Source organism: Amblyraja radiata, chromosome 49 (genome assembly GCF_010909765.2).
Source record: "Amblyraja radiata isolate CabotCenter1 chromosome 49, sAmbRad1.1.pri, whole genome shotgun sequence".
NCBI lineage: Eukaryota > Metazoa > Chordata > Chondrichthyes > Rajiformes > Rajidae > Amblyraja > Amblyraja radiata.
The window spans coordinates 1,500,832-1,526,569 of NC_046004.1; positions in this window are offsets into that span (position 1 = coordinate 1,500,832).

A 25,738-nucleotide genomic window follows, 5' to 3' on the forward strand; every position below is an offset into this window, starting at 1 on the left:
TCACCTATTGCATTTTCAAAGCAAACCACCATTTGCATTTTCAAAGCAAACCTTTTGTATTTTCAAAGCAATTCTTTTGCATTTTCGAAGCAAATATTTTGCATTGGAAAGAGCCCTGGTTTTCAAGGGAAATTGGGCATCTTGTTCGGAAAAAGAGGGAGATCTACAATAATTATAGGCAGCATGAAATAAATGAGGTGCTTTAGGAGTATGAGGAATGTAAAAATAATCTTAAGAAAGAAATTAGAAAAGCTAAAAGAAGATATGAGGTTGCTTTGGCAAGTAAGGTGAAAGTAAATCCAAAGGGTTTCTACAGCTATATTAATAGCAAAAGGATAACGAGGAATAAAATTGGTGCATTCGAGAGACAGAGTGGACAGCTATCTGCAGAGCCAAAAGAGATGGGGGAGATATTCAACAATTTATTTTCTTCGGTATTCACCAAGGAGAAGGATATTGAATTATGTGAGGTAAGGGAAATTAGTAGAGTAGCTATGGATACTATGAGATTCAAAGTAAAAGAAGTACTGGCACTTTTGAAAAATATAAAAGTGGATACGTCTCCAGGTCCTGACAGGATATTCCCTAGGACATTGAGGGAAGTTAGTGTAGAAATAGCCGGGGCTATGACAGAAATATTTCAAATGTCATTAGAAACGGGAATAGTCCCCGAAGATTGGCGTACTGCGCATGTTGTTCCATTGTTTAAAAAGGGTTCTAAGAGTAAACCTAGCAATTATAGTTATATGTTATATGTTATATTTCAAAGCAACCACCTTTTTCATTTTCAAACCAAACCATATTTTACATTTTCAAAGCAAACCATCACTTGCATTTTCAAAGCAAACCACATTTTGCATTTTCAAAGCAAAATATTTTTCGCATTTTCAAAGCAAACCACTTGCATTATCAAAGCAAACCGCAATTTGTATTTTCAAAGCGAACCACCATTTGCATTTTCAAAGCTAACCACCGTTTACATTTCAAAGCAAACCACATTTCGCATTTTCAAAGCAAACAACCATTTGCATTTTCAAAGCAAAGTACCTTTTGCATTTTCAATTCAAACCACCAATCGCATTTTTAAGCCAAACCACCATTTGCATTTTTAAAGCAATCCTTTTGTATTTCCAAAGCAAATCTTTGCCATTTCAAAACAAACCACCTTTTGCATTTTCAAAGCAAACCACCATTTGCATTTTCAAAGCGAACAACCGTTTGAATTTTCAAAGCGAACAACCTTTTGCATTTTTAAAGCAAAACATTTTTCGCATTTTCAAAGCAAACCACCTTTAGCATTTACAAATCAAACCACCTACTGCATTTTCAAAGCAAACCACCTTTAGCATTTTCAAATCAAACCACCTACTGCATTCTCAAACCAAACCACCATTTGCATTTTCAAAGCAATTCTTTTGTATTTTCAAAGCAAATCTTTCGCATTTTCAAAGCAAATCTTTCGCATTTTCAAAGCAAATCTTTCGCATTTTCAAAGCAAATCTTTCGCATTTTCAAAGCAAACCACCTATTGCATTTTCAAAGCATACCACCTTTTGCATTTTTAAACCAAACTACCGTTTGCATTTTCAAAGCAAAGCACAATAAATCAAACCACCTTTTGCATTTTCGAAGCAAACCGCTATTTGACATTTCGAAGCAAACCTGCATTTGCATATTCGAAGCAAACATTTGGCATTTCCAAAGCAAAACAGTTATCGCATTTTCAAAGCAAACCACCTTTTTGCATTTTCAAAGCAAACCACTTTTTGCATTTTCAAAGCAAACCACCTTTCGCATTTTTCAAAACAAACCACCAATTGCATTTATAAAGCAAACCACCTTTTGCATTTTCAAAGCAAAGCACCTTTTGTATTTTCAATGCAAACCACAATTTGTATTTTCAAAGCAAACCACCATTTGCATTTTTAAAGCAAATCACCTTTTGTATTTTCGAAACATACCACCTTTTGCATTGTTAAACCAAACTACCGTTTGCATTTGCAAAGCAAAGCAAAATAAATCAAACCACCTTTTGCATTTTCGAAGCCAACCGCTATTTGACTTTTCGAAGCAAACCGCCATTTGCATATTCGAAGCAAACATTTTGCATTTTCAATGCAAAACATTTATCGCATTTTCAAAGCAAACCACTTTTTGGATTTTCAAAGCAAACCACCTTTTGCATTTTCGAAACAAACCACCAATTGCATTTATAAAGCAAACCACCTTTTGCATTTTCAAAGCAAATCACCTTTTGTATTTTCAAATCAATCATTTTGTATTTTCAAAGCAAATCTTTTGCATTTTCAACGCAAAACACCATTTGCATTTTCAAAGCAAACCACAATTTGCATTTTCAATGCAAACCATATATTGCATTTTCAAAGCAAACCATCTTTTGCATTTTCAAAGAAAAATATTTTTCGCGTTTTCAATGCAAATGATCTTTTGCATTTACAAAGCAAACCATCTTTTGCATTTTCAAAGCAAACCATCTTTTGCATTTTCAAAGGAAACCACATTTTGCATTTTCAAAGCAAGCCAACTTATGAATTTTCATAGCAAATCACAATTTGCATTTTCATAGCAAACCACCTTTTGCATTTTGAATGCAAACAACCTTTTGCATTTTCAAAGCAAACCACTTTTTGCATTTTCAAAGAAAACCACCTCATGCATTTTCAAATCAAATCACATTTTGTATTCTCATAGCAAACCGCCTATTACATTTTCAAGGCAAACCGCCTATTACATTTTCAAGGCAAACCACCTTTTGCATTTCAAAGCAAACCACCATTTGCAACTTCAAATCAAACCACCTTTTGCATTTTCATAGCAAACCACCAATTGCATTTACAAAGCAAACCACCTTTTGCATTTTAAAAGCAAAGCACCTTTTGTATTTTCAATGCAAACCACCATTTGCATTTTTAAACCAAACCACCATTTGCATTTTCCAAACAATCCTTTTGTATTTTCAAAGCAATTATTTTGCATTTTCGTAGCTAATCTTTTGCATTTTCAAAGCAAACCACCTTTTGCATTTGCAACCCAAACCACATTTTACATTTCAAAGCAAACCACATTTCGCATTTTCAAAGCAAACAACCTTTTGCATTTTCTAAGCAAACCACATGCATTTTCAAAGCAAACCACATGCATCTTCACAGCAAACCACCTTTTGCATTTTTAACGCAAACCTTTTGCATTTTCAAAGCAACCACCTTTTGCATTTTCAAAGCATACCACCTTTTGCATTTTCAAAGCATACCACCTTTTGCATTTTCATAGCAAACCACTACTTTCATTTACAAAGCAAACAACGTTTTGCATTTTCAAAGCAAATCATTTTTCGCATTTTCAAAGCAAACCATCTTTTGCATTGTCAAAACAGACCACCTTTTGCAATTTCAAAGCCAACCTTTTGCATTTTCAAAGCAAACCTTTTGCATTTTCTGAGCAAACCACCTTTTGCATTTTCAAAGGAAACCGCTTTTTGCATTTTCAAAGGAAACCACCTTTTGCATGTTCATAGCAAACCACCATTTGCATTTTCAAAGCAATTTTTTTGTATTTTCAAAGCAAACCACCTTTTGCATTTTCAAACCAAACCACCTTTTGCATTTTCAAACCAAACCACCTTTTGCATTTTCAAAGGAACCACCTTATGCATTTTCAAAGCAAACCGCCTTTTGGATTTTCAAAGCAAACCACCTTTTGCATTTTTAAAGCAAACCACCGATTGCATTTTCATAGTAAACCACCACTTTCATTTACAAAGCAAACCACCTTTTGCATTTATAAGCAAATCATTTTTCGCCTTTTAAAAGCAAACCATCTTTTGCATTTTCAAAACAAACCACCTTTTGCATTTTCAAAGCAAAGAACCTTTTGCATTTTCAAAGCAAACCACCTTTTGCATTTTCAAAGGAACCACCTTTTCAATTCTCAAAGCAAACCACCTTTTGCATTTTCAAACCAAACCACCTTTTGCATTTTCAAAGCAAACCACCTTTTGCATTTTCAAAGGAACCACCTTTTCAATTTTCAAAGAAACCACCTTTTGCATTTTCATAGCAAACCACCTTTTGCATTTTCATCCCAAACCACCATTTACATTTCAAAGCATACCACATTTCGCATTTTCAAATCAAACCAGTTTTGCATTTTCAAAGCAAACAAACCATCCATTTTCAAAGGAAACCGCATTTGCATTTTCAAAAAAGGTTAATTTTCATAGCAAATAACCATTTTCATAGCAAACCACCTTTTGATTTTGAAGGCATTTTCAAAGCCCACCATTTTCATGCATTTTCACAAGCAAAACCGGCCTATTGGTTTCAGGCATTTGCCTCAAAGCAACTCAAATCACCTTGTTGCCATTGCATTTCAAGAACAAACATGTACCGATTTTAATGCATTGGATTTTTAAATGCATTAGTAAAAATCCACTTGATCATTTGACATTTAATGCAAACCACCTTTGGTTGCATTTACATTTCAAAGCAAATCCATTTTTTGCGCCTGCATTTCAAAGGAAAAACATCTTTTTTGCATGTTTCAAAACAACCACCATTTGACATTTTCAAAGCATAAGAAAGGCATAACCTTTTGCATTGTTCAAAGCAAATGCCACATTTCTTGTTTAGCATTTATCCAAATCTTTTGCAGAACCACCTTTTACAATTTCTCAAAGAAGCAAACCACCTTTTGATTTTCAAAGCAATTTTCAACCCACCTTTTTTCATTTTCAAAGCAACTTTTTTATTTTCAAACCAAACCACCTTTTGCATTTTCAAAGGAACCACCTTATGCATTTTCAAAGCAAACCGCCTTTTGGATTTTCAAAGCAAACCACCTTTTGCATTTTTAAAGCAAACCACCGATTGCATTTTCATAGTAAACCACCACTTTCATTTACAAAGCAAACCACCTTTTGCATTTATAAGCAAATCATTTTTCGCCTTTTAAAAGCAAACCATCTTTTGCATTTTCAAAACAAACCACCTTTTGCATTTTCAAAGCAAAGAACCTTTTGCATTTTCAAAGCAAACCACCTTTTGCATTTTCAAAGGAACCACCTTTTCAATTCTCAAAGCAAACCACCTTTTGGATTTTCAAAGCAAACCACCTTTTGCATTTTCAAAGCAAACCACCTTTTGCATTTTCAACGGAAACCGCATTTAGCATTTTCAAAGAAACCACCTTTTGCATTTTCATAGCAAACCACCTTTTGCATTTTCATCCCAAACCACCATTTACATTTCAAGGCATACCACATTTCGCATTTTCAAATCAAACAAGTAGAAATAGCCGGGGCTATGACAGAAATATTTCAAATGTCATTAGAACCGGGAATAGTCCCCGAGGATTGGCGTACTGCGCATGTTGTTCCATTGTTTAAAAAGGGTTATAAGATTAAACCTAGCAATTATAGACCTGTTAGTTTGACTTCAGTGGTGGGCAAATTAATGGAAAAGATACTTAGAGATAATATATATAAGCATCTCGATAAACAGGGTCTAATTAGGAACAGTCAACATGGATTTGTGCCTGGAAGGTCATGTTTGACTAATCTTCTTGAATTTTTTGAAGAGGTTACTAGGGAAATTGACGAGGGTAAAGCAGTGGATGTTGTCTATATGGACTTTAGTAAGGCCTTTGACAAGGTTCCTCATGGAAGGTTGGTTAAGAAGGTTCAACTGTTGGGTATAAATGCAGGAATAGCAAGATGGATTCAAAAGTGGCTGAATGGGAGAAGCCAGAGGGTAATGGTGGATGGCTGTTGTCGGGTTGGAGGCAGGTGACTAGTGGGTTGCCTCAGGGATCTGTGTTGGGTCCTTTGTTGTTTGTCATGTACATCAATGATCTGGATGAAGGGGTGGTAAATTGGATTAGTAAGTATGCAGATGATTCCAAGATAGGGGGTGTTGTGGATAATGAAGAGGATTTCCAAAGTCTACAGAGTGATTTAGGCCATTTGGAAAAATGGGCTGAAAGATGGCAGATGGAGTTTAATGCTAATAAATGTGAGGTGCTACACCTTGGCTGGACAAATCAAAATAGGACGTACATGGTAAATGGTGGGGAATTGAAGAATACAGTTGAACAGATGGATCTGGGAATAACCGTGCATAGTTCCTTGAAGGTGGAATATCATATAGATAGGGTGGTATGGAAAGCTTTTGGTATGCTAGCCTTTATAAATCAGAGCATTGAGTATAGAAGCTGGGATGTAATGTTAAAATTGTACAAGGCATTGGTGAGACCAAATCTGGAGTATGGTGTACAATTTTGGTCGCCCAATTATAGGAAGGATGTCAACAAAATAGAGAGAGTACAGAGGAGATTTACTAGAATGTTGCCTAGGTTTCAACAACTAAGTTACAGAGATAGATTGAATAAGTTAGGTCTTTATTCTCTGGAGCGCAGAAGGTTAAGGGGGGACTTGATAGAGGTCTTTAAAATGATGAGAGGGATAGACAGAGTTGATGTGGACAAGCGTTTCCCTTTGAGAATAGGGAAGATTCAAACAAGAGGACATGACTTCAGAATTAAGGGACAGAAGTTTAGGGGTAACATGAGGGGGAACTTCTTTACTCAGAGAGTGGTAGCGGTGTGGAATGAGCTTCCAGTAGAAGTGGTGGCGGCAGGTTCGTTGGTATCATTTACAACTATATTGGATAGGCATCTGGATGAGAAGGGAATGGAGGGTTATGGTATGAATGCAGGCAGGTGGGACTAAGGGAAAAAAGTTGTTCGGCACGGACTTGTAGGGCCGAGATGGCCTGTTTCCGTGCTTAATTGTTATATGTTATATGTTATATGTTATATTTCAAAGCAAACCACATTTTTTCATTTTCAAGCCAAACCATATTTTACATTTTCAAAGCAAACCATCACTTGTATTTTCAAAGCAAACCACATTTTGCATTTTCAAAGCAAAATATTTTTCGCATTTTCAAAGGAAACCACTTGCATTATCAAAGCAAACCGCAATTTGTATTTTCAAAGCGAACCACCATTTGCATTTTCAAAGCAAACCACCTTTTACATTTCAAAGCAAACCACATTTCGCATTTTCTTTCAAATATTATATCTGGTGTAAGTGACTTTAAATGAGGTAATACGTTACCTCTCTTGATTGGTGCGTTAATTCCCTTAACATTCCAGCTACAGAATGTAATTCCTTCACCCGCAATTTTCATATTAACGTCTTGCATCTTATGATTAGGGTGGTCTATGATAGAGCAGATGGCTCAGCACATTAAACCCTACCTTATACCCGAACATCAGGTAGATGAACGTTAAGTCTCGTCGGTTTTGCATCCGGACATATCTCCTTAACTAAAACGTATACTTCCATTCCAAATACAAATTATACTATAATATAAGATAGAAAAAATTAAAAAATGTTTTGTTAGTAAAGTGTATAGAGTAAAAAAAGAAGAAAACTACAACTGTAGGTAGTGCAGTTAGTGATAGCCACCCTAATGTGACTAAACATCTAAGGACTTCCGTAGCCTTTTGTAAAAATAAATATTACTAGCTCCGTACTTTGCTTAAAATAAAAGTTTCAATTTCAATAAAAACTATTTTGGGGAGGTAACCAATAGCTATATTCCATTAGTGAAATAATTATTAGTCTCAAAGTGAAATGTTAGTCTTATAACCATATAACCATATAATAACCATATAACAATTACAGCACGGAAACAGGCCATCTCGACCCCTCTAGTCCGTGCCGAACACATAATCTCCCCTAGTCCCATATACCTGCGCTCAGACCATAACCCTCCATTCCTTTCCCATCCATATATCTATCCAATTTATTTTTAAATGATAAAAACGAACCTGCCTCCACCACCTTCACTGGAAGCTCATTCCACACAGCTACCACTCTCTGAGTAAAGAAGTTCCCCCTCATGTTACCCCTAAACTTCAGTCCCTTAATTCTCAAGTCATGTCCCCTTGTTTGAATCTTCCCTACTCTCAGTGGGAAAAGCTTTTCCACGTCAACTCTGTCTATCCCTCTCATCATTTTAAAAACCTCTATCAAGTCCCCCCTTAACCTTCTGCGCTCCAAAGAATAAAGCTCTAACTTGTTCAACCTTTCTCTGTAACTTAGTTGCTGAAACCCAGGCAACATTCTAGTAAATCTCCTCTGTACTCTCTCTATTTTGTTGACATCCTTCCTATAATTAGGCGACCAAAATTGTACACCATACTCCATAATTGGCCTCACCAATGCCTTGTACAATTTTAACATTACATCCCAACTTCTATACTCAATGCTCTGATTTATAAAGGCCAGCACACCAAAAGCTTTCTTTACCACCCTATCTACATGAGATTCCACTTTCATGGAACTGTGCACAGTTATTCCCAGATCCCTCTGTTCACCTACATTCTTCAATTCCCTACCATTTACCATGTACGTCCTATTTGGATTTGTCCTGCCAAGATGTAGCACCTCTCACTTATCAGCATTAAACTCCATCTGCCATCTTTCAGCCCACTCTTCCAACTGGCATAAATCTCTCTGTAGACTTTGAAACTCTACTTCATTACCCGCAACCCCACCTATCTTAGTATCATCTGCATACTTACTAATCCAATTTACCACACCATCGTCCAGATCATTGATGTACATGACAAACAACAGTGGACCCAACACAGATCCCTGTGGCACCCCACTCGTCACTGGCCTCCAACCTGACAAACAACCATCCACCATTACTCTCTGGCATCTCCCATTCAGCCACTGTTGAATCCATCTTGCTACTCCACCATTAATACCCAACCATTGAACCTTCTTAACCAACCTTCCATGAGGAACCTTGTCAAAGGCCTTACTGAAGTCCATATACACAACATCCACTGCTTTACCCTCATCAATTTCCCGAGTAACATCTTCAAAAAATTCAAGAAGATTAGTTAAACATGACCTTCCAGGCACAAATCCATGTTGACTGTTCCTATATGGCACAAAAAAGAAAAGAATTGTCAAAGAGTGATCAAAATGAAAAGTATCAAAGAGAAAACCTCCTAGATTTTTATCAATAAATTGCCTGAATCACACTTTACTTATAGTTCATATTTTTAGTTAATTCTGGATTGATCCAGTTAACAATAATTAGTAATAATTAGTATTCATGATCAGTAATATTTGTTAAAAATTTGTACTAAAATGTAAATATGATATATCAATAGCAGGATAAATGCTCAATTCTTATCATACATTTTGAGCAGTTCTTAAGTATAGTAATTTAAAGTTCCATCTCTTATCTGTGGAGTAACGATATCCGGTACCGTCAGGTGAGTGTTGGGTGTTGAATATTATTCAATCTTCGGTCTTATTCTCGATGTTCTGGGCGAATTGAAGTGCCTCTGTGTGTTTGATGAAGAAATGTTCCTTCTGTTCGTAGGTTACTCTTACTGTTGCGGGGTACATCAGTCCATGTCTCAATGTTTTAATATTCTTAAGTATTCTTTTTGTTTCTGTAAACAGCGCTCTCTTCTTGGCAACTTCCACAGGGTAATCTCTAAATATACTGATCTTATCCCCTTCAAATACGAGATTTCTGCTGCGAACAATTTTCTTCATCATATCATCCAAAACATGATCATATTGCACTTCACTATCAGTTGTCTTTTGGGGGGTCATGGGGGGGGGGGCTCCCTTGGGCGGCGTCTCGATACTATGTGTGCTCGAGGTATTTGATCCAAAGTCAAGATTTTTTTCAATAGTTCTGCAGCAGATTCACGGTCACGGTTCCCCTCTGTGCCTTCCTGGACGCCCACGATTCTTAAATCCCTCCAGGTCAATACATTTTTCGGTTATTTGATGCAATAAGTCTGATAGACGTTTGTTCTCGGTGAGAAGTTTTTGTAGTTTGGGAGCTTGTATCAGCAATTTTCTCTAATTCCTTTACAACACCGTGTTGTTGATTTAGTGTCTGGAAGATAGGCTCCGACTTCGAGTTAAATCTGGATTCCATCGAATTCAGTTCATCATTTACCTCTTCAATCCTTTCATTCAAATGTTCTTCAATTTTTAACTTGCAGTCTTCCAGAACTTCATGTACAGAGGCTGTAACTTCTTCTTTAAATTATTCTTTAATTTCATCTTTAAAATATTTCAGCTCTTCCTTGAAGTTCTGTTTAAGTTTTTTTAATTCTTCCATTATATTTGAGATTTCCTGTGCAAGTACAATTCTCAGTTCTTCCACTTCTGTCTTTTTTCTTCTTCTTTGAGTTGTCTTCTTGGGACGATGTTAAAACTGAGCCCGAGGCCTCAGTTGGGCCGACTTCTTTGGCCTTACCGGTTTTTCTCGTCTTGAGTGGGGGTATGTTGCATAGACATACCGCCGGTGTCGCGCGCATGATGACGTCACAAACTTGATGCAAGCAGCCGGTGCCGTTTTCTGCAGGTAGGTCCCGTCTTTTTCCTCCGTTTGCCAGCGGTTTTTTCCGCAGATAGTCGGCGTGAGTCTCCCCTACTCCATAGCGCCACCGGAAGTTCTGCAAATGTTTTTTTTATCATTCCGTGGGCCGGAGCCGGAATGTCCCGAATTTCGGGTAAATTCCTTCAAAGTGATTGCGCTCCAATTTTTGTTCTCGGAATTTGTTTTTATTTTGGAAAAAAGGGGTGCGACCGCACCCAACGCGCAACCCCCCCCCCCCCTACGGACGGCCATGTAATCGCAGATACGGATCTGATACAACAGTTATTATTGAGTAACGTATACAACATTCTGCAGCATATTAATCCTACCATGCAGCAGTGCTGACTGGCAGCACATGTCGGGTTGCGATAATATGAATGTTATGATAGTAGGCATAGCTTCTGATAACAAAGCATTACATTGGTAAGTAAGTACAGTGACCAATATACATCTTTCCTTGTACGTATAAAAAGTGAAACACATCTACTCTAAAGTGATATATATGTATAAGCACGTTGCTAGGTGCTGACTGATTAATAATATATCCGAAACGCCAATAGTTCAGCTGGTTCAAGAAAAGTCCCGGTGTCAAACGGGCGGCATACGCGCGTACGGTACAGATCCGCATTACCTCCCTTCACCGGCGAGAATGCTGGAATCTTGGGCGGCGGGAGCATTGAGGACTCGGGAGACAAACACGGCGAGGCAGGCGAGCTGGGCACCGAGCGCGGTGGTGAGGGAGCTGGGGAAACGACTAGGGATGGGTCTGCAACTGCAGGTCGTGAGGGAAGAGACATCCGTCAGTGGATGGGTAGATCGGACGCGGAGCATCAAGATACGAGACAGCAGACCGTGGTTCCTTCACAGGAAGTAAATGTTGACGGTTGCGTCTGTAGATCCTTCCGTCTGCATTCACCAGTTATGAGCGTGGCTCTTTTTCGGGGCTGTGGATGGAACACAAGTGGCCATAGCGCTTGTTGGTTTGAAGGCGAAGCCTTGGCCACTGGAGAGAGGTGTAAGTTGTTTGTTGGACATCTAAAAGTCGCTTTTGTGTATCGTGTTTCAGCTGGATTTGTTTCTGGACAGCAAGTGATGGGCGTACCTGTGGCTGCAGCAGTTGTTCGGGCACAGGCACGCAACTGGTGGGACATCTTGCGATGGGCAGGATAACTCAGTACTGGGTCACAGGCGATGTTTCTCAGGTTCAGCAGGTCCAGTCAGATATCGGGTTTACCAATGTGTGCGAACTCCATTAATTGCTTGGCGCTCCGGACAGCTCGTTCTGCAAGTCCGTTTGATTGTGGGAATTCTGGATTGCTGGTGACGTGGCGAAAATCCCACCGTTGAGCAAAGTTTTTAAAACACTGGCAAATTGACTGACAAGAGGCGTGCGGGGACACCGTGTACGGAGAAATAGAAACATAGAAACATAGAAATTAGGTGCAGGAGTAGGCCATTAGGCCCTTCGAGCCTGCACCGCCATTCAATATGATCATGGCTGATCATCCAACTCAGTATCCCGTACCTGCCTTCTCTCCATACCCTCTGATCCCCCAAGCCACAAGGGCCACATCTAACTCCCTCTTAAATATAACCAATGAACTGGCCTCGACTACCCTCTGTGGCAGAGAGTTCCAGAGATTCACCACTCTCTGTGTGAAAAACGTTCTTCTCATCTCGGTTTTAAAGGATTTCCCCCTTATCCTTAAGCTGTGACCCCTTGTCCTGGACTTCCCCAACATCGGGAGCAATCTTCCTGCATCTAGCCTGTCCAACCCCTTAAGAATTTTATAAGTTTCTATAAGATCCCCTCTCAATCTCCTAAATTCTAGAGAGTATAAACCAAGTCTAACCAGTCTTTCTTCATAAGACAGTCCTGACATCCCAGGAATCAGTCTGGTGAACCTTCTCCGCACTCCCTCTATGGCAATAATGTCCTTCCTCAGATTTGGAGACCAAAACTGTACGCAATACTCCAGGTATGGTCACACCAAGACCCTGTACAGCTGCAGTAGAACCTCCCTGCTCCTATACTCAAATCATTTTGCTATGAAAGCTAACATACCATTCGCTTTCTTCACTGCCTGCTGCACCTGCATGCCTACTTTCAATGACTGGTGCACCATGACACCCAGGTCTCGCTGCATCTCTCCTTTTCCTAGTCGGCCACCATTTAGATAATAGTCTGCTTTCCTGTTTTTGCCACCAAAATGGATAACCTCACATTTATCCACATTATACTGCATCTGCCACACATTTGCCCACTCACCCAGCCTATCCAAGTCACCTTGCAGTCTCCTAGCATCCTCCTCACAGCTAACACTTCCCCCCAGCTTAGTGTCATCCGCAAACTTGGAGATATTGCCTTCAATTCCCTCATCCAGATCATTAATATATATTGTAAATAGCTGGGGTCCCAGCACTGAGCCTTGCGGTACCCCACTAGTCACTGCCTGCCATTGTGAAAAGGACCCGTTTACACCTACTCTTTGCTTCCTGTTTGCCAGCCAGTTCTCTATCCACATCAATACTGAACCCCCAATGCCGTGTGCTTTAAGTTTGTATACTAATCTCTTATGTGGGACCTTGTCGAAAGCCTTCTGGAAGTCCAGATACACCACATCCACTGGTTCTCCCCTATCCACGCTACTAGTTACATCCTCGAAAAATTCTATAAGATTCGTCAGACATGATTTACCTTTTGTAAATCCATGCTGACTTTGTCCAATGATTTCACCACTTTCCAAATGTGCTGCTATCCCATCTTTAATAACTGACTCTAGCAGTTTACCCACTACCGATGTTAGATTAACTGGTCTGTAATTCCCCGTTTTCTCTCTCCCTCCCTTCTTAAAAAGTGGGGTTACGTTTGCTACCCGCCAATCCTCAGGAACTACTCCAGAATCTAAAGAGTTTTGAAAGATTATTACTAATGCATCCACTATTTCTGGAGCTACTTCCTTAAGTACTCTGGGATGCAGCCTATCTGGCCCTGGGGATTTATCGGCCTTTAATCCATTCAATTTACCCAACACCACTTCCCGGCTAACCTGGATTTCACTCAATTCCTCCAACTCCTTTGACCCGCGGTCCCCTGCTATTTCCGGCAGATTATTTATGTCTTCCTTAGTGAAGACGGAGCCAAAGTAGTTATTCAATTGGTCCGCCATATCCTTGTTCCCCATGATCAACTCACCTGTTTCTGACTGCAAGGGACCTACATTTGTTTTAACTAATCTCTTTCTTTTCACATATAGAGTGTTTCTCTTTCTTTTCACATATAGTGCTTTGTTATCATATATATAAAAACTTTTGAAGTCAGTTTTTATGTTCCCTGCCAGTTTTCTTTCATAATCTATTTTTCCTTTCCTAATTAAGCCCTTTGTCCTCCTCTGCTGGTCTCTGAATTTCTCCCAGTCCTCCGGTATGCTGCTTTTTCTGGCTAATTTTTACGCATCATCCTTCGCTTTGATACTATTCCTGATTTCCCTCGTTATCCACGGATGTACTACCTTCCCTGATTTATTCTTTTGCCAAACTGGGATGAACAATTTTTGTAGTTCATCCATGCAGTCTTTAAATGTCTTCCATTGCATATCCACCGTTAACCCTTTTAGAATTAATTGCCAGTCAATCTTGACCAATTCACGTCTCATACCCTCAAAGTTACCTTTCTTTAAGTTCAGAACCATTGTTTCTGAATTAACAATGTCACTCTCCATCCTAATGAAGAACTCAACCATATTATGGTCACTCTTGCCCAAGGGGGCACGTACAACAAGACTTCTAACTAACCCTTCCTCATTACTCAATACCCAGTCTAAAATAGCCTGCTCTCTCGTTGGTTCCTCTACATGTTGATTTAGATAACTATCCCGCATACATTCCAAGAAATCCTCTTCCTCAGCACCCCTGCCAATTTGATTCACCCAATCTATATGTAGATTGAAGTCACCCATTATAACGGTTTTGCCTTTGTCGCACGCATTTCTAATTTCCTGTTTGATACCATCTCCAACTTCACTACTACTGTTAGGTGGCCTGTACACAACACCCACCAGCGTTTTCTGCCCCTTAGTGTTTCGCAGTTCTACCCATACCGATTCCACATCCTCCAAACTAATGTCCTTCCTTTCCATTGCGTTAATTTCCTCTCTAATCAGCAACGCTACCCCACCTCCTTTTCCTTTCTCTCTATCCCTCCTGAATATTGAATATCCCTGGATGTTCAGCTCCCAGCCTTGGTCACCCTGGAGCCATGTCTCCGTGATCCCAACTATATCATAGTCATTAATAGCTATCTGCACATTCAACTCATCCACCTTATTACGAATGCTCCTTGCATTGAGACACAAAGCCTTCAGGCTTGTTTTTACAACACTCTTACCCCTTATACATTTATGTTGAAAAGTGGCGCGCCAGATTTTGGATTACTGCAGGCTTTGGAGCAGGTCGATTTCGAACCACCCCGATTAAGCGTCAACATATTTGCCACGCTACTCAAATATGTCAGAAGCAAGTGTGTACCAAGGCAGGGCAGGAACAGTGTGTGAGAGCAGGGGCTGCTTCTGTGGGCGTGGCATCAGGCTGTTGCAGATAGCACAGGTTTCAACTTTCTCATGCACGAATTCGGTCATTCCGAATTCCTTTACATTTTCTTAACTCGAAGTATGGTTGCTTCCACACCTGTGGACGGCTTCAACATATTTGTCCCGTAGGGCAGTTGGGATGACTGCCTTGTGACCGATGATTATGGCACCAGTTTGTCACGGACCAGGTAGTATGGTTGTTGAATAAAGATCAGGTTCCCACAAAGTGGTAAGAATCCAAAGTCTTTTATCAGCAACTCTGCAGATGTAACTTCATTACAGCATGCATAATCTAAGAGCTAGAGAGCAGGAGAGAGCAGGAGAGAGCAGGAGAGAGAGCGAGAGAGAGAGAGAGAGAGAGAGAGAGAGAGAGAGAGAGAGAGAGAGAGAGAGAGAGAGAGAGAGAGAGAGAGAGAGAGAGAGAGAGAGAGAGAGAGAGAGAGAGAGAGAGAGAGAGAGAGAGAGAGAGAGAGAGAGAGAGAGAGAGAGAGAGAGAGAGAGAGAGAGAGAGAGAGAGAGAGAGAGAGAGATATATATCCGTCTATTAAGCCTGTGGGCGGAGCCACAGTATGAGTGACACTAATCTACCTCTCTCTTATTCAAATTCAAATAAAAAACTACTGAATATATAAAGCATGCATAAATACAAAACTACTGACTATATAAAACATACATATTATATCGCAATAAACTGGAGGAAGATCCAACTTATCCCGGGTACTTTACGGCGGGCTTACAAACACGACCAGCGAGTGTGCGATATAATCCATGTCAATTTGCCACCGGGGACACGATCGGTGGTGTAATAGGTGTTGGACATTGAAACGGCATTCCCGGTGAGACCGGAGACTTTGGCCCATGCGAAGGTGGTGTAACCATCGGCAAAGTAACCGTTTCAGAAACAGGTTGGCGTGCTGGTGCAGTCGGGTCGATGCCGCTGGTTGTGGATGGAAGTACACTTGTACGGTCAGGAAATTACGGAGGTGGTGCTGGCTCATTCACAGGCAGGATATGTTGCCTGTTACGCCTGTAGGTGCCGCCATCGGCCTTGACCAAGCACGAACGTGGCTCAGAGGCAGTTCCAGATATTACGACGATGCGGTCATGACCTTTGTCGGTTTGCAGACGAACCACTTGCCCCATGGCTAATGGTGGAAGCGGTCTGCTCGTTTTCGCAAACCACCCTTTTTGAATGTCGCGCTTTTGTTGGACTGGACCTCTGATGGTGGTACCACCTGCGGGACTAGTGCCTGACCCGCCACAGGCACTTTGGCTCGGATCTGCCTGGACAGCAGACGCTGAGCGGGTGAACCCAAGATCGGGTCGCGGGAGATGTTGCGCAGGTTGAGCATGTCCAGGTACACATCTGATTTTGCTCAGTGGGATCGTTACATTAATTGTTTGGCATTCCTGTTGGCGCGTTCAGCCAGCCCATTTGACTGAGGATATTCAGGGATGTGGTGAAAACCCCAGCGTGTAGCAAAGTCTTTGAAGTGCTGACTGCCATTATCAGATAGCAATTGACAAGGAGCTCCGTGGTCTGCAAGGAGGCGAGCGAGTTGTATAACAACCCCGTGAGAAGTGTGCTACTAAAAAGATCGATGTCAAACCAACCGGATTTCGAGTCGACAAGAACAAGGTATTGCTTGCCATGCCATTCAAATATGTCGGTCGCCACTGTAGACCACGAGAGGGCAGAAACCGGGTGTGAGAGAAGTGATTGCTTCTGTTGATGAGATGCCAACCTGTTGCACACTGCACGGGATGCCACATTCTCGAGAATGTAATCAGTCATGCCAGGCCAGTAAAACATGTTTTTTGTTCGTAGGATAGTTGCTTCGACGCCCGGGTGTCCCGCATGGACAGCGTAAAAATACTTGCAGTGTAGAGAAGCAGGGACTACAGTCTTGTGGCCTTTTACGCTAACATCATCTTGTAGTACTAGTTCATCATGGACGGCAAAGAAGGGCCGAACTGGAAGCGGTTGATTGTATTGCTTGTCAGGCCAGCCGCGCACAATGACGGAGGTGAGCGAATGTAAGGTATCGTCAGCAGCAGTGTTGGGTAATTTGGTCCTCCAAACAGGACGGGGGAATAAAGGAAATAGTCATTACCACAAAAGCGTCATCAGGTGAGAGCGGACCCTTGAAGGTCTTTCGGGGAGCCCGCGAGAGTGCGTCAGCCAGGTGCATGTCCTTGTCATGTTCGTAGGTCTAAACAAAGTAATACTTCTGAAGCTCACTCGACAGTGTCCATAATATGATAGGATTTAATCTGCAATTTGAGAGGGAGAAGGTTAAATCAGAAGTGTCAGTGTTGCAGTTGAAGAAATGGGACTATGAAGGAACGAAACAAAGTCGACAAGAAAAGGATCGTCGCAGAAATGACAGTGGAACAGCAATGGCAGGAATATCCTGGCATAATCCGGAAGATGCAGGATCATTTCATTGCAAAGAGGAAGAAAGATTCTAAGGGGAGGAAGAGGCAACCGTGGCTGAAAAGGGAAGTTAGGGATGTAATAAAACTAAAAGAAAACGTGTCTAACATAGCAAAGAGTAGCGGGAAGCCAGAGGATTCGGAGACTTTAAAATGGCAACAGAAGTAACAAAACGGGCAATACGGGGTGAACATATGATGTAGAAAGGTAAGCTTGCCAAGAATATAAAGGATAGTAAAAGCCTCTTTAGGTATGTTAAGAGAAAAATATTAGTAAAGCCAAATGTGGGTCCTTTGAATGCATAAACAGGTGAAATGGGGAACAAGGAAATGTCAGAAGAGTTGAACAGTTACTTTGATTCTGTATTTAATAAGGAATACACAAACCATCTCCCAGATGTACGAGAGGACAGAGGATCTAGGGAGACAGAAGAACTGAAAGAAATTTGCATTGGGCGAGAAATAGTATTGGGTAGACTGATGGGATTGAAGGCTGATAAATCCCCAGGACCTAATGGTCTGCATCCCAGGGTACTCAAGGAGATTGCTTTAGGTGCCATCTGAGAATGCAAAACGCGACTTCCGTTAGGCCTCTCGCGGTGTATTGGGTTACGACCGTATCCTCCCTAAACTCCGCCGGTTTTCGCTCCGAGCACAGGAGACTTGTGCACGAGATCAGGCCGCCTCACTCTTAAACCTACTAGCCTCCATTACTTCAGTTCTGGGGGGGGCGGGGGAGTCACGTGATGCCACCGTGTGGACAAACAACTTGTTTCTAGATCCTTCAATGGTCGAGCTCGAACTCTTGCTTGAACTGTCATGATCTGGGCAGACTAATCACGCGGTAGAAGGTGTGGGCTGTGGTTGTTGGGAGTGAAGGTTACGATCACGAACGACGGCAAGGATCTTTGTTAAGTATTTACTGAATGTGCGTGAGTGCCGTGGCTATGTCTATTAATAAAGAAACAGAATGTCTACACAACACTTGGACCTCTACTGCATCAATCTCTTGCCTTAACGTCAACTCACCAACCATACACCCCGAGATGATGTCAGCATTTTACCTTCAGATGCTTCTCTTGACTCCCTTTGTCAGTGTAATCAAGAAAGGAGCTGCCCATGAATCACAATAAGAACTTTCCAGGGCCATACCGCCAGAGCTCTGTGGAGCAGTATGTAGTGGGGAAGGATGACCCTACTTTACAGATTAAGAAAGAAGGATTAAAATGTTGGCGGGAGGGACCTGAGAACCGATATAATACGAGAATACGAAAGAGGGTAATAGGTTGGTGGGAATTGGGAAGATCTGGGCACGAACCGCGGTTTTGAATCAGTTTCTATTAATTGAAGTTGGAGGCGGGGTAACCGTTAATATTGAGATGTGCGAATCAGTTTAGGTGAGAGAACGGTAATGTATTATTAAGGAAGCACACGGTGTTTTTAAGGAAAGAAAAGGTAACATATAGCCGAGGAATTTCATTGGTTATACCACTGATATCACTCACTGCAACTTATTGCATCAAACAATCGGTGGTTTTCCGCATTGGGACCAGGGCAGCCCCAAAGTAAAGGTGAAAGGTTTTATAGTTTGCCCCTATCAGCATATTCGCTGGATTCCACCTCCACTACGGAAATGCCGTTATAGTTTACTTCAGATAGGATTGAACTTGCCAGAAGTTTGAATGAGAACTGCATATGCGGCTATCTAGTGGTGTTGGAACTGTCCTGTTTGATTGCAGTTTTCTGCCACTCCCTAGAGAGGTTTGAACATGGTTCCCTCGATATGGAGATGTTTGTGGTAAGCTAAACTCATATTTTGCCTCGGAAAATAAGGTGCTGACGTAACTTGTTTGTGCCATCAACTGTAACCAACAGCAATAATTAGGATTACAACCCGTGCTTTTGCTGATCTGTCTCCTCTATAAATATGGACACATGACAATGCATTATCTCAGAGATCCTAACGGAGCCGCGGTTTCCAAGTCAGCACGAGTCACGATTTCTGCTGAAGACGGGAATGGGACAACCGGTGATTCTGAGGATTCGAGAGATATATTATCCTGTTATTGGAGCAATTGGCGTTCCAGGTGAGGCACAATCTTCATGGTATCGAACCGTGTAAACGACGACTTGATTTTTTTAATTAATTGCTGTTTTGCTGAACCCGTCGGTTCAGGGGGATGAACAGAGCCCGGTTCCTTTAACCTCGCGACAATGTAACTTCAGGATTCAGTCCAAACGCTGCTGTTATCGATGCAGCGGTCTTTGCAATGAATGTATTGAAACAATTTACCTTTGCACAGATCAATAAACAGAGAATCCGGTGCTATTTAATACCTATTTTTTATTTTACCAAGTCATTCGACAAGTTGACAAATGCCAAATGATCAGAAATGCAATATCGCACAAATCTAGGGAGAAAGTTGATTTTGGATAAAGTGATTCTTTCGCAACTGCATGAGAATTGACGCTTTTCTAGGTCAACCATATGATGCACATTGTGTTATTACACTCATTTCAGTATTACAACAGTAATGTGGTTGCGGTAAATAGCGAAAAAGTAAAGCGTGTGTGGATGTTAATATACACATACATTCAATTTGCAGATAAAAGCGATATTGATTATATATGTCAAGTGCGTATATTAAATATATATAAATATTTCAAAACTATATCATGAAATATAAATATGTCATAACTATATATATAGTGTGTATATATATACATATATATAAATATTTCATAACTATATCATGAAATATAAATATAGCATAAATAGTTATGAAATATTTATATTTCATGATATAGTTATGAAATATTTATATATATATATATAATATACGCACTTGACATATATAATCAATATCGCTTGTATCTGCAAATTGAATGTATGTGTATATTAACATTCACACACCCTTTACTTTTTCGTTATTTACCACAACCTAATACTGTATATATATATATATAAATATAGTTATGAGATATTTATATTTGATGTGTGTGTGTGTGTATATATATATATATATATACACACACACATCAAATATAAATATTCCATAACTATATATAAATACTTTATGTATAAAGTATTTCGACATTACACGTTTATTTAAAAAATTGCGGATAATGTCGATATTGATTGTATGAGTGTATCGAAATTGATAGCCATATTTCTAATATGAAAACGGTGACGCGTAAAGAACTAACAAAGCACTTGACAAGTTGGAATGTTGACAGTTGAATTGAATTTCACAAATTTGCGAGGTAATCGCCCTGCAAAGCGTTAACACGACAAAATAACATGCAGGAACAATAAGGATATGGAAATGTGCAACAGAGAAAAGTTGATACGTCAATCCTTCCCCAATCGTAGCAGGCGAATTTATAAAACGATTAAGGATGCCTGAGTTTCATCAGTCCTAATAGAATACGTTTAAATTCATAATTAGTGATATTGGTTGAATGGATTGTGTTGTATTCTGGTTACTGCACTGCAATAAGGATAAATGCTTCCCAAACGCAATTTGGTTTGGGTTTTGATGAGATGGATAATTGAGGCACATGGGCCGAAAGAAGTGACCGACTGGCTAGAGGTGCTTGGCGATCAGCTAAAGAGCGGAGTGGCATATTAGTGAAACTTTAATGTGTAAAGAAAGGAGCACAGAGAAAAGAGTATACGTCTGGCTTAAGAAAATGTAATAATTAGAGCCGTGATGCTGTATCATATAAATAAAAGACAAATGACAAAAATGATTTTCACTGGAAATATCTTGCCACGAATTGGATTTGAACTGTTGGGGGAGGGAAGACAATTAGACTTTCCACATATCCACATATTCAAAATCGACTTAGCTCATTTAATGACACATTTGAGATATGTGTTGTGTGATAATTGAAGGTTTTAGAGAAACAGATAGACAATAGACAATAGATGCAGGAGTAGGCCATTCGGCCCTTCGAGTCAGCACCGCCATTCACTATGATCACGGCTGATCATCCGCAATCAGTAACCCGTTCCTGACTTCTCTCCATTTCCCCCGACTCCGCTAACTTTAAGAGCCCTATCAAGCTCTCTATTTAAAGAATACAGACAACCGGCCTACATTGCCTTCTAGAAACATAGAGACATGGAAAATAGGTGCAGGAGGAGGCCATTCGGCCGTTCGAGCCAGCTCCGCCATTCATTGGCTGGTCGTCCCCTATCAATAACCCGTGCCTGCCTTCTACCCATATCCCTTGACTCCACTAGCCCCTAGAGCTCTATCTAACTCTCTCTTAATTCCATCCAGTGACTTGGCCTTCAATGCCCTCTGTGGCAGGGAATTCCATAAATCCACAACTTTCTGGGTGAAAATGTTCTGGGGCGGAACATTCCACAGACTCACAACTCTGTGTGAATAAGTGTTTCCTCATCTCTGTTCTAAACGCCTTACCCCTTATATTTAGTTGTGCCCCATGGTTCTAGACTCCTCCAACATCGGCCACATCTTTCCTGCCTTTTGCGTGTCCAAACACCATAATAATGTTATATATTTCAATACGATCCCTCTTCATGCTTCTAATTGCCAGAGTATACAAGCGCAGCCACTCCATTCTCTCAGTTTATGATACTCCCGCATACCGAGAATTAACATTGTGAATCTACGCTGCACTCCCTCAATAGCAAGAATGTCCATCCTTAAATTAGGGATTCAAAGTTTCACACAATACTCCAGATTTGGTCTCACTAGGGCCATGTACAACTGCGGAAGGACCTCTTTGCTCTAATACTCAACTCCTCGTATTATGAAGGCCAATGTGCCATTCTCTTTTTTCACTTCCTGCTGTACCGGCATGCTGACTTTCATTGACTGATGAACAAGGACCCCTAGTTGTACTTTACCTTTCCCCAACATGATACAATTTAGATAATGATCCGCCTTCCTGTTTTTGCTACCAAAGTGGATAATCTCACATTTATCCACCTTAAACTGTATCTGCCATGCATCTGCCCATTCACCCAAGCTGTCCAAGTTACCTTGCATTCTCATAGCTTCATCCTCACAGTTCACGCTGCCACCCACCTTTGTGTCATCTGCAAACTTGCTCTTGTTACTTTGAATCTCTTAATCTGAATCATTGATGTATATTGTTGCGGTCAATATATAGCTGCGGTCCCAGCACCGAGCCGTGCCGTACCCCACTAATCACTACCTGCCATTCTGAAAGGGACAAGTTAATCCCTAGTCTTTGCTTTCTGTCTGCCAACCATTTTTCTATCCATGTCAGCACTCTACCGCCAATACCATGTGCCCTAATTTTGCCAACTAATCTCCCTTGTGGGACCTTTTGAAATGCTTTCTGAAAGTCCAGGTTCACGACATCCCCTGGCTCTCCTTTGTCCATTTACCTAGTTCCATCCTCAAAAAATTCCAGAAGATTAGTCAAGCATGATTTCCCCTTTGTAAATCCATGCTGACTCATACCGATCCTGTTACTGCTATCCAAATGCGCCGCTATTTCATCTTTTATAATTGACTCCAGCAACTTCCCCACCACCAATGCCAGGCTAACTGGTCTATAGTTTCCTGTTTTCTCTCTCCCGCCTTTCTTAAAAAGTGGGATAACATTAGCTAATCTCCAATCCACAGGAACTGATCCTGAATCTACAGAACATTGGAAAAGTATCACCAATGCGTCCACGATTTACAGAGCCACTTCCTGAAGTACCCTGCGATGCAGACCATCAGGCCCAGATTTATCAGCCTTCAGTCATATCAGTCAACCCAACACCATTTCCGTTATCCCAGATCTTCTGGCCACTTGTACATCAGGAATAATGTGTGTGTCCTCCTTAGTGAAGACAGATCCAAAGTATCTGTTCAACTCTTCTGCCATTTCCTTGTTCCCCATAATTAATTCGCCTTTTTTAGTCTTCAAGGGACCAACTTTGTTCTTAACTTATTTTTTCCTCTTCATATACCTAAAGAAGCTTTTACTATCCATCTTTATATTCTTGGCTGGCTTACCTTCGTAACTCATCTTTTCTCCCCGTATTGTCTTTTTAGTTATCTTCGGTTGCTCTTAAACATTACCGAATCCTCTTGCTTCCCGCTCATCTTTGCTACGTTGTACTTCTATTTTATTTGTATACCGACCCTGACGTCCATTGTCAGCCACGATCGCCCCTTACTCCCCTTGGAATCTTTCTTAATCTTTGGAATGGACTGATCCTGCACCTTTTGTATTATTCCTAGAAATACCTGCCATTGTTTTTCCACTGTCATCCCTCCTAGAGTATGTTCCCAGTCAACTTTGGCCAGATCCCCCTTATGGCTCCATAGTCACCTTTATTCAACTGTAACCCTGACATCTCCGATTTACCCCTCTCGCTCTCCAAATGTAGATCAAACCTCACCATATTATGTTCGCTACCTCCTAATGGCTCCTTCACCTCAAGTTCCTTTATCAAATCTGGTTCATCACATAACACGAAATCCGGAATTGCCTTCTCCCTGGTAGGCTCCAAAACAAGCTGCTATATGATATCATTAGGAACTCCACAAACTCCCTTTCTTGGGGTCCAGCACCAACCTGATTTCCCCAGACCACCTGCACGTTGAAAATCTCCCATAACAACCGTAGCATTACCTTTACACCATGCCAATTTTAACTCCTGATTCAAATTGCACCCTATATCCAGGCTACTGTTCGGGGATATGTAGGTACAGTATGTCCCATTAGGGTATTTTTACTTTTACAATTCATTAGTTCTATCAACATCTGACTCCGCATCTGTTTCAATGTCACCCCATGCAAAGGACTGAATTTAATTCCATACCAGCAGATCTACCCCACCCCCTCTGCCCACCTGTCTGGCTTTGCGATAGGAGGTATACCCTTGAATACTCAGTTCCCAGCCCTGGCCATCTTGCAGTCATGTCTGTAATTCCCACCACATCATACTCATCAATTTCTAACTGAGCCTCAAGCTCGTCCACTTTAGTTCGTATACTTCGCGCGTTCATATACAACACTTTGACCCCGGTATTCACCTTCCCTCTCGCACCGCTCGTAATTGGCCCTGACCTTACTTTCTTATTCCCTTCTGGAACTTTCCGTCCCATTAATTTGGGAGTCTTTTCTAACTTTCCCTGCCCCCACTTCCCCTTCAAATACATCTATAAACTCCCAATTTGTCAATCACTCCCCCCAAATATTTAGTTTCAACCCACAAGTGTAGCCCGAGCAAACTTGCATGCCAGAACGTCGGTCCCCCTCCAGTTAAGGTGTAACCCGTCCCTTTTGCGAACGTCACCCCGACCCCAGAAGAGATCCCGGTGGTCTATGTCTAAATGCTTGCTCCCTGCACCAGCCCCTCAGCCACACATTCAGATCCCCTATCTCTCTGTTCCTGTCCTCACTAGCTCGAGGTATTGGAAGCAATCCAGAGATAACCACCCTAGAAGTCCTGCTTTTCAGTCTTCCTCCTAACTCTCTAAACTCACGTTGCAGAACCCCCTTCCTCTTCTTCTCGATGTCGTTTGTGCCTAGATGCACAACTACTGCCGGCTGTTCGCCTTCCCTCTCGACGATGTTCTGAATTCGGTTTGTGACATCATGAACCCTGGCACCAGGAAGGCAACAGACCATCCTTGGGTCTCGCCTGCTCCCAGAGAATCTCCATTCCGCACCTCAGACAATGGAGTCACCACCGTTATAGCTCTGCCCGACGTCGGTCTCACCAGTCGAGTCCCATCTCTCGGATTGGAGCCACCGATGTGTCCGGCGCACCCCGACAGCTCCCAAGAGGGCGTACCTGTTTTATTAGGCACAGCCACCTGGGTCGCCTGCAGTCCACGGTTACTACCCTTTCTCTCAGTCACACACCGTCTTTCTTCCCGTATCCTCAGCTTGACAGCCTCACCCAGGTCCTGTCTAGGAAACTCTCGTTTTCCCGGATGGCCCTGAGGTCATCCAGCTGCTTCTGCAGTGCCCCAACACGGTCCTTTAGGAGCTGAACCGGGACACACATGCCACAGCTATAGCAGCCAGAGGCACCATTCGTGTTCCTGGCCTCCCACATCCTGCAAGCATCACACTGCCTAATCTTACCCGTCGTGTGTTCACCGTGTCCCGTTCTCTCCGGCTTTTGCGTAGTCTCCTCTCCTCAGCCTCCTCGCCGAAGACTCTCGAACCAAAGACTCGCACTTTTCTCACAAGGCACTTCCCTCGACAAGGCGCTCCCCGACTGGCCGCTCCCCAACAGCAAACCTTCCTTATATT